We start from the raw sequence: 10,360 nt of genomic DNA on the forward strand, positions 1-10,360 counted from the left end.
GTGATTATCTGGGTCATGAAGTATTTTTTGCACAGTCTTCCTTGTATTCTTGCCACCTCTTCTTAATATCTTCTGCTTCTGCTAGGTCTATACAATTTCTGTCCTTTATCGAGCCCATCTTTGCATGAAATGTTCCCTTGGTATCGCTAAATTTCTTGAAGAGCTCTCTAATCTTTCCCATTCTGTTGTTTTCCTCTATTTCTTTGTATTGATCACTGAAGAAGGCTTTCTTATGTCTTCTTGCTATTCTTTGGAACTCTGCATTCAGATGCTTATATCTTTCCTTTTCTCCTTTGCTTTTCACTTCTCTTCTTGTCACAGTTATTTGGAAGGCCTCCCCAAAAAGCCATTTTGCTTTTTTTTGCATTTCTTTTCCATGGGGATGATCTTGATCCCTGTCTCCTGTACAATGTCATGAACCTCTTTCCGTAGTTCATCAGGCACTCTATCTATCAGATCTAGGCTCTTAAGTCTATTTCTCACTTCCACTGTATAATCATAAGGGATTTGATTGAGGTCATACCTGAATGGTCTAGCGGTTTTCCCTACTTTCTTCAATTTGAGTCTGAATTTGGTAATAAGGAGTTCATGATCTGAGCCACAGTCAGCTCCTGGTCTTGTTTTTGCTGACTGTATAGAGCTTCTCCATCTTTGGCTGCAAAGGATATAATCAATCTGATTTCTATGTTGACCATCTGGTGATGTCCATGTGTAGAGTCTTCTCTTGTGTTGTTGGAAGGGGGTGTTTGCTATGACCAATGCATTTATTTGGCAAAACTCTATTAGTCTTTGCCCTGCTTCATTCCACATTCCAAGGCCAAATTTGCCTGTTACTCCAGGTGTTTCTTGATTTCCTACTTTTGCATTCCAGTCCCCTATAATGAAAAGGACATCATTTTGGGGTGTTAGTTCTAAAACGTCTTGTAGGTCTTCATAAAACCATTCAACTTCAGTTTCTTCAGTGTTACTGGTTGGAGCATATACTTGGATAACTGTGATATTGAATGGTTTGCCTTGGAGACGAACAGAGATCATTCTGTTGTTTTTGAGATTGCATCCAAGTACTGCATTTCGGACTCTTTTGTTGACCATCATGGCTACTCCATTTCTTCTGAGGGATTCCTGTCTGCAGTAGTAGATATAATGGTCATCTGAGTTAAATTCACCCATTCCAGTTCGTTTTAGTTCGCTGATTCCTAGAATGTCGACTGTCACCCTTGCCATCTCTTGTTTGACCACTTCCAATTTGCCTTGATTCATGGACCTGACATTCCAGGTTCCTATGCAATATTGCTCTTTATAGCATTGGACCTTGCTTCTATCACCAGTCACATCCACAGCTGGGTATTGTTTTTGCTTTGGCTCCATCCCTTCATCTTTCTGGAGTTATTTCTCCACTGATCTCCAGTAGCATATTGGGCACCTAATGACCTGGGGAGTTCCTCTTTTGGTATCCTATCATTTTGCCTTTTCATACTGTTCATGGGGTTCTCAAGGCAAGAATACTGAAGTGGCTTGCCATTCCCTTTTCCAGTGGACCATATTCTGTCCGACCTCTCCACCATGATCCACCCATCTTGGGTTACCCCGTAGGCATGGCTTGGTTTCATTAAGTTAGACAAGGCTGTGGTCCTAGTGTGATTAGATTGACTAGTTTTCTGTGAGTATGGTTTCAGTGTGTCTGCCCTCTGATGCCCTCTTGCAACACCTACCATCTTACTTGAATTTCTCTTACCTTGAGAGTGGGGTATCTCCTCACTGCTGCTTCAGCAAAGCACAGCTGCTTCTCCTTACCTTGGATGAGGGGTATCTCCTTACCGCCACCGTTCCTGACTTTCAACGTGGGAAATTTCTCCCTGCAATCTTGATTCTAGTTTGTTCTTAATCCAGCCCAAGATTTCACATGATGTACTCTGTATATAAATTAAATAAGCAGGCGGGGCGAGTCGAGCCGAGCAGCCACCCGCGCCGCGTCGCCGGTTTCAGCGCAGTGCGGGGCCGCGGCCGGGGGCGGCGGTAGTGAGACCAGAGCTGCGCTCCAGCCCCCTTTTCCCTCCATGGTTTCTCTCCGCTCCCGCGAGTAACTTGGCTCCGGGGGCTCCGCTCGCCTGCCCGCACGCCGCCCGCCACCCAGGACCGCGCCGTCGGCCTGTGCCTCGAGCAGACCCCTTCCGACGACCCCTTCCGACGGCCCTCGCTGCGCAGGCTGGGACGCCTCTCCCCCCTCCGCCCCCGCCGCGGAAAGTTAAGTTTGAAGAGGGGGGAAGAGAGAGAAACATGGACATGAAGAGGAGGATCCACCTGGAGCTGAGGAACCGGACCCCGGCAGCTGTTCGAGAACTTGTCCTGGACAATTGCAAATCAAATGATGGGAAAATTGAGGGCTTAACAGCTGAATTTGTGAACTTAGAGTTCCTCAGTTTAATAAATGTAGGCTTGATTTCAGTTTCAAATCTTCCCAAACTACCTAAATTGAAAAAGCTTGAGCTCAGTGACAATAGAATCTGTGGAGGTCTGGATATGTTAGCAGAAAAACTTCCAAATCTTACACATCTAAACTTAAGTGGAAATAAACTGAAAGATATCAGCACCCTGGAACCTTTGAAAAAGTTGGAATGTCTAAAGAGCCTGGATCTGTTTAACTGTGGGGTTACTAACCTGAATGACTACCGAGAGAGTGTCTTCAAGCTCCTGCCCCAGCTGACCTATCTGGATGGCTATGACCGAGAGGGTCGTGAAGCCCCAGATTCAGATGCCGAGGTGGACGGTGTGGATGAAGAAGAGGATGATGAAGAAGGAGAAGATGAGGATAAGGAGGAGGATGAAGATGGTGAGGAAGAAGAGTTTGATGATGAAGAGGATGATGATGAAGACGAAGATGTAGAAGGGGAGGAGGATGAAGACGAAGTCAGTGGGGAGGAAGAAGAATTTGGACATGATGGAGAAGTTGATGAAGATGATGAAGATGAGGATGAGGACGAAGATGAAGATGAAGAAGAGGAAGAAAGCGGGAAAGGTGAAAAGAGGAAGAGAGAAACAGATGATGAAGGAGAAGATGATTAATAAGACCCCAATAATCTGCAAAAAAAAGAACTGTTCAGTATTGGTTGGACTGCTGACATGGACTTGGTAGCTTTTTTTTTTTTTTTTTTTTAAGAAAAATAAAAGGGTAGCTGTGATACAAACCCCAGGACACCCACCCACCCAAAGAGCCAAAGAATAGTTCCTGTGACATTCCACCTTCCTCCATTTAGTCCCTCTTGGAAATCCACCACCAAGCTTGGGGACTTCACCCCAACAAAATTGTAAGCGTTGTTAGGTTTTTGTGTAAGACTTGCTGTAGCGTGTGTAGCTGTGATTGGTGAGGCAACTGTCCGTGGCTACCAGTTACACCAAGATTGTAACAGCATTTTTACTTTCTGTACAACAAAGAAGCTTTGTAAATAAAATCTTAACATTTTGAAAAAAAAAAAAAATTAAATAAGCAGGGTGAGGCTTAAGTGTATATTCCTTGGTATATTCAGTCAGTTCTGGGCCCAGGATCCCTTCCCCCAACAAGACCATTTATAGCATATAACAGAGCTATGAAAGAATGAGATTCTCCCCTCCTTGAAGTTCCACCAGCATATTCAAATGATTTGTAGGACCTTATGTCCTCCTTGAGGGTAAGGAGATCTTGATTCCACCCCTTATCTTAAAGTAGCAAAGGTCAGCATACAGAAATAACAAAAAAATCTGGGATTCTCTGAGAAAGTTTCCCCATGTCAGTCAGCAAAATGTATTTGTTTTCAGATCTGCCTGAAATTGCTGAATCTTTTCTTCTGCTACCTGGAAGAGAGAGAAAAAAACATGCACTAGTTGGACTGCTTATGACCAACCTTATTTCCTTCAGTTTAATTAAGCATATGCAGGTTTCTTCCTGTTTAAGGCCTTCTGACCCTCCTTCTCTTAGAATGTTTACTTTGAGAAATCTTGAAATTGCAAAATGTATCTCTGCCATTTTGTAATGTAGATACATTGTCTGTCCGCGTCTTACCAGTTTTCCTACCTAGGAATTTCTTACTCAAGTGTCTGGGAGCAAACTCTTTGATATATAATTATCAAGGAATTTTGTGCCTCTGTCTCCCAGTGTCTGTGGGATTGCAATAAATGCTAACTGGCAAACACAAAAGATCTAATCACATTGACCAAACTCCAACTCAGCAGCTTCCCACACTTTCCCACTAGTTCATCCACAGCTTAAAAACCCTGTGTTTTACTTCAGTGGAGTTAAGTTCAATTCCTATTTCTTATTGGAATTGTCTTGAACAGACTCCCTTGCCTGTTTAACTTTGCAGACTGCAATTTTTGTTTGACATTTATTTCAAAATACTTCTCAGTACTGTTTTTAACCACTTCTGTAAGTTATTGTCATTAAAATACAACAAAGCAGAAGACTACATATTGTCTAACGCACCATACAGGCTGGTCAACATGTCATTGATTGCCAAGCAGATCCATCCTTGTCATCAGGTTGAAAAGTCTGAAATTGTGGAGAATCTGAGATTATGCTGCTGCTTTCTAGATGACAAGTTAGGTTGACAAAAGAGCCTCTTGATGAAGGTGAAAAATGAGACTGAAAAAGTTGGCTTAAAACTCAACGTTCAAAAAAATAAGATCATGGCATCTTGTCCCATCACTTCATGGCAAATAGATGAGAAAAAGTGGAAGTAGTGACAGATTTTCTTTTCTGGGGCTCCAAAATCACTGTGGACAGTGATGGCAGCCTTGAAATTAAAAGACGCTCGCTCCTTGGAAAAAGTTATGACAAACCTGGGCAGTGCATTAAAAAGCAGAGACATAAATTTGCTGACAAAAGTCCATATAGTCAAAGCTATAGTTTTCTAGTAGTCATATATGAATGTGAGAGTTGGACCATAAAGAAGGCTGAGCACTGAAGAAGTGATGCTTTCAAACTGTGGTGCCAGAGAAGACTTGTGAGAGTCCCTTGGACAGTAAGTAGATCAAACCAGTTAATCCTAAAGGAAATCAACCCTGAATATTCATTGGAAAGACAGATGCTGAAGCTCCAATACTTTGGCCATCTGATGAGAAGAGATGACTCATTTGAAAAGACCCTGATGCTGGGAAAGATCAAAGGCAGGAGTAGAAAGAGAAGACGGAGGATTAAATGGTTGGATGGCATTGCTGACTCAATGGACATGAGTTTGAGCAAACTCTAGGAGATGGTGAAAGACAGGGAGCCCTGGCATGCTGCAGTCCATGGGGTCACAAAGAGTCAGACATGACTTAGTGACTGAACAACATTTTACGTACATATATTCACAAGGACACAGGCAACTTTATTTCTCATAGGGGAAAAAAAATTGTTAAAATAGCATTTTAGCACCCATTTCCCACAGAATAACACAAATGTAGACTGAATATTTCCTGTATACACAGTGAAATTACATCACAAAAGAGGAGCTGCAAAATATAAGAAACTCAGTTTTTAAATAAATTGCAAGAATATTGCCTTTCCTGTGAAAAAGAAGGGAGGGATGGATGTAGAGGGAGATAGGGAGAGAAACAGATTATTCATTAAGTAAATATCTTCTTCCAAGTGACAGAGGGAAAATATCTGTTGCTTTAGTAATCTGGAACGTAAGAATATAAGCATGATGTCTCCATTCAGAGAAGGAAGGAGAAGGCTTCATATCTCTCTGGAGTTCTTTATCTTTAAGAAAATTTGCCTCTAGTTTGCAATGTATGTTGGCTGTTCAGACATGCCTATTGCTCTGAAACAAAGTGAAACTATCCAGTAAGACTGATCATGTAATACCAAAACAATGTTAAATTTTACTTTTATTCTTCAAAATGTCATTGTTCATTGACTTAGAGGTCATAAAATCTAGTCTTCATATTTAAATATGTAAATCATTGATGTAGGTATTGATACATTATGGCATAGGTCTACCATGTCTAATGCATTTGGCTAATCTCTGAGGAAGATATAAAAGCAATTATTTGGAAATCTTAATTTAAAATGCTATTCAGAAATATATGTATTCAATGTATACATATGATTAAAATGAACTGAAGAAAGTAGAGAATATAAGATATTTGAGGGCCATTTAATAGAAACAATTTTTGAGATATGCCTTTAAAGTAAGCAAGGATTGTCATTCACAGATTGTGTAATGAGAAAATATTTTTAGAAATGGAAATTGGTGTACTATAGATGATGCTGTTTCAAATGCTACATTTATATAACAAAAAATATGTGAGCAGATTACATTAATTTAAAACACACATTTACTAATGGTATAAAATTAGATTTATATTACTAATGACTTTTTACATTTGAAGAAGACTCTTGAGAGTCCCTTGGACTGCAAGGAGATCTAACCAGTCCATTCTAAAGGAGATCAGTCTTGGGTGTTCTTTAGAAGGAATGATGCTAAAGCTGAAACTCCAGTACTTTGGCCACCTCTTGCGAAGAGTTGACTCATTGGAAAAAACTCTTATGCTGGGAGGAATTGGCGGCAGGAGGAGAAGGGGGTGACAGAGGATGAGATGGCTGGATGGCATCACCAACTCGATGGACATGAGTTTGAGTGAACTCTGGGAGTTGGTGATGGACAGGGAGGCCTGGCATGGTGCAGTTCATGGGGTCACAAAGAGTTGGACACAACTGAGCAACTGAACTGAACCAATATTAATGAAGTCTAATAATAATTACATTTTATAGGTTTAGATAAGCTTTACAGTTATTAAATGTAATATTTTTAACAGTTCTCATTTAGCAAACTACTAAGAAATCTTAGTAGTTTTAAGAAAACTGGAAAATAATTTCAATTCAAATTATTGGAGTTGCACTCAAAGTCTTATTTTTTTTAATACATGTGTCTATATGCAGTTGCTCAGTTTATGTCCCACTCTGCATCTCCATGGACTGTAGCCTGCCAGAGTCCTCTGTCTATGGGATTTTTCAGGCAAGAATCCTGGAGCAGTTTGCCATTTCCAACTCCAGAGGATCTTCCTGACTCAGGGATCCAAGCTGCATCTCTTTTGACTTCAACATTGGCAGGCAGATTCTTTACCACTGAGCCACCTGGAAAGTGCATTTACTTTTATACAATATTCAAAAACCATCTTTGCATCTCATTCTTTATGAGTATATTTCTCAAAAATTTGAAATTTCTCCCCTGCCTGTTAATGCAGGAGATAAAAGAGATATGGATTTGATCCCTGGGTGGAAAATATCCCCTGGAGGAGGAAAAGGCAACCCACTCCAGTATTTTTGCCTGGAGAATCCCATCGAGAGAGGAGTGTGGTGGGATTTAGAAGTGCATAGGATTATAAGTTTATGAAAAAATTAAATAGACCCCCAAATAAAATTTCAGATCCATTACATTCTATAAACTAAACAATTAGGCAAGGATAAATAATCCTTGCAAAGCAATTTGTTATTGATTGGTTGATTTCAAAGGCAGTCTTCCAAATTAAATGATCTCTCTTTAGACATTATCTCTGGTGTATAAAACCTTTACACTGTATGTAAAACCTGCAAACTTCTATATCTGCTGATACATTTATTGTACACACAATTCAAGCAAATGAATAACATGTGCTTCAAACTGGGAAATAATTAATATTAATTATTATTAAAATCCAATATTTGAAGTAATTTAAACAGGGAGAAGCACAAGCTGGAATCAAGATTGCACGGAGAAATATCAGTAACCTGAGATATGCAGATGACACCACTCTTATGGCAGAAAGTGAAGAGGAACTAAAAAGCCTCTTGATGAAAGTGAAAGAGGAGAGTGAAAAAGTTGGCTTAAAGCTCAACATTCAGAAAACTAAGACCATGGCATCTGTTCCCATCACTTCATGGGAAATAGATGGGGAAACAGTGTCAGGGTTTATTTTTTTGGTCTCCAAAATCACTGCAGATGGTGATTGCAGCCATGAAATTAAAAGACGCTTACTCCTTGGAAGGAAAGTTATGACCAATCTAGATAGCATATTGAAAAGCAGAGACATTACTTTGCCAACAAAGGTCCATCTAGTCAAGGCTATGGTTTTTCCTGCGGTCATGTATGGGTGTGAGAGTTGGACTGTGAAGAAAGCTGAGCCCGGAACAATTGATGCTTTTGAACTGTGGTGTTGGAGAAGACTTTTGAGAATCCCTTGGACTGCAAGGAGATCCAACCAGTCAATTGTAAAGGAGATCAGTCCTGGGGGTTCTTTGAAAGGAATGATGCTTTGGGGGCAGGAGGAGAAGGGGATGACAGAGGATGAGATGGCTGGATGGCATCACTGACTCGATGGACGTGAGTCTGAGTGAACTCCGGGAGTTGGTGATGGACAGGGAGGCCTGGCGTGCTGCAATTCATGGGGTCGCAGAGTCGAATACGACTGAGCGACTGAACGGAACTGAAACAGGGCATCCCATTGTACAGGATAAATATATTATTGCTAAGCATACTTTACATACATTTTGGATATCCATAACTGAAACTGCTGTTTTTCCAGATGAATTGTGATGCTTCTACCATGACGTGAAAGACTTTTGTAGTTTGAGACAGGCATCAATCTTGTTTTTCATGGCATTTACCGTATTATATGTAGTCTTACTCAAATGTAGATGAGGCTTAAGTACTTTACCACACAAAATGAAAACTTCAAGGCAATTTCAGTGCTTCAAAATGAGCTAGCCAATAACCTACACAGAAGGCATCTGAAAACATCTCCCAAAGATCATCTCTCCAGCTATTGACTGTTTTAAAAATCACATCTGACTTACATCTTCTGGTTGACATTACTATAAATATGAACACATAGTGAAGGCAAATTATTATGTGTCATATACAACTATAAAAACAAGGGATGAAGAAAATAGGAAAAGCAGAGCATTCAGAGTTTAACTTTAGAGAGATGAAATTTACTTATTTACATAGCACTGTTTTAAAATTTATACACCTATCCTGATCTGGATTATACTTATGCAAATATAGATACCTAGCAAAGAATTGAGAAAAATAATTAAAACATACTTAATTTTCCCAGTCATTTAGATTTTATTTTTCATTAAACACAATGGAGATTGCCACTGATACTCTGAGAATGAGATTGATCTAATATTCTTAAAAAAGTGAACTGTCTTAGACATTCCAACTGATTATAAATTAGGATTCATGGAAGACAATTTATCCTTTTGCTGTAACCATTTTCAAATGTGTTCTTTTTACAAAATTCCATTTCTTTCCAGGCATTTAAAATTGAGAAACAAATTATTTCATTGTTCTAAGCTGTCGTTTTATTTTTCTCTTAATGGGCTATTGTTCAGTCACTCAGTCATGTCTGACTATTTGTGAACCCACCAGGCTTCCCTGTCCTTCACCATCTCCCAGAACTTGCTGAAACTCATATCCATTGAGTCACTGATGCCATTCAACCATTCTCAACCATTCTGTTGTCCCTTTCTCTTTCTGCCTTCAATCTTTCCCAGTGTCAGGGTTTTTTTGAATGTATTGGCTCTTCATTTCAGGTACCAAAGTACTGGAGCTTCAGCTTCAGCATCATTCCATCTAATGAATATTCAGGATTTATTTCCTTTAGCATTGACTGGTTTGATCTCCTTGCAGTCCAAGGGTTTCTCAAGAGTCTTCTCCAACACCACAGTTCAAAGCATAAATTCTTCAGTCTTCAGCCTATGGTTCAATTCTCACATCCATACATGACTACTGGAGAAAACATAGCTTTGTCTATACAGACCTTTGTCAGCAAAAGTTATGTTTCTGCATTTTTAATACACTGTCTAGGTTTCACATAGGTTTTCTTCTCTTAGGCAAGTGTCTAAGGCTTGGTGATCTAGTATTCACCATCTGCAGTGATTTTTGGAGCCCAAGAAAATAGTCTGTCACTTTTTCCATTGTTTCCCCATTTGTTTGCCATGAAGTGATGAGATTGGACCGTAGTGTCTTGAATGCTGAGTTTCAAGCCAGCTTTTTCGCTCTCCTTTTTCACTTTCATCAAGAGGCTCTTTAGTTCCTCTTTGCCTTTGCCATAAGTGTGGTATCATTTGCCTATCTAAGGTTAGTGATATTTCTCCCGGAAATCTTGATTCCAGCTTGTGCTTCTTCCGGCCCAGCGTTTCTCATGATGTACTCTGCATATAAGTGAAATAAGCAGGGTGGCAATATACAGGCTTAATGTACTCCTTTTCCTATTTGGAACCAGTCTGTTGTTCCATGTCCAGTTTTAACTGTTGCCTCCTGACCTGCATACAGGTTTCTCAAGAGGCAGGTCAGGTGGTCTAGTATTCCCATCTCTTTCAGAATTTTCCACAGTTTATTGTGATCCACACAGTCAA

General features: G+C 40.0%; 1 pseudogene; it reads left to right on the forward strand.

Moving 5' to 3' along the window:
• The first annotated feature begins 1,953 nt into the window (after positions 1 to 1,953).
• Positions 1,954 to 3,476, forward strand: LOC138438894 (acidic leucine-rich nuclear phosphoprotein 32 family member B pseudogene; annotated as a pseudogene).
• The last annotated feature ends 6,884 nt before the right edge of the window (positions 3,477 to 10,360 follow it).

This window comes from Ovis canadensis, chromosome 4 (assembly GCF_042477335.2).
Source record: "Ovis canadensis isolate MfBH-ARS-UI-01 breed Bighorn chromosome 4, ARS-UI_OviCan_v2, whole genome shotgun sequence".
Lineage (NCBI taxonomy): Eukaryota > Metazoa > Chordata > Mammalia > Artiodactyla > Bovidae > Ovis > Ovis canadensis.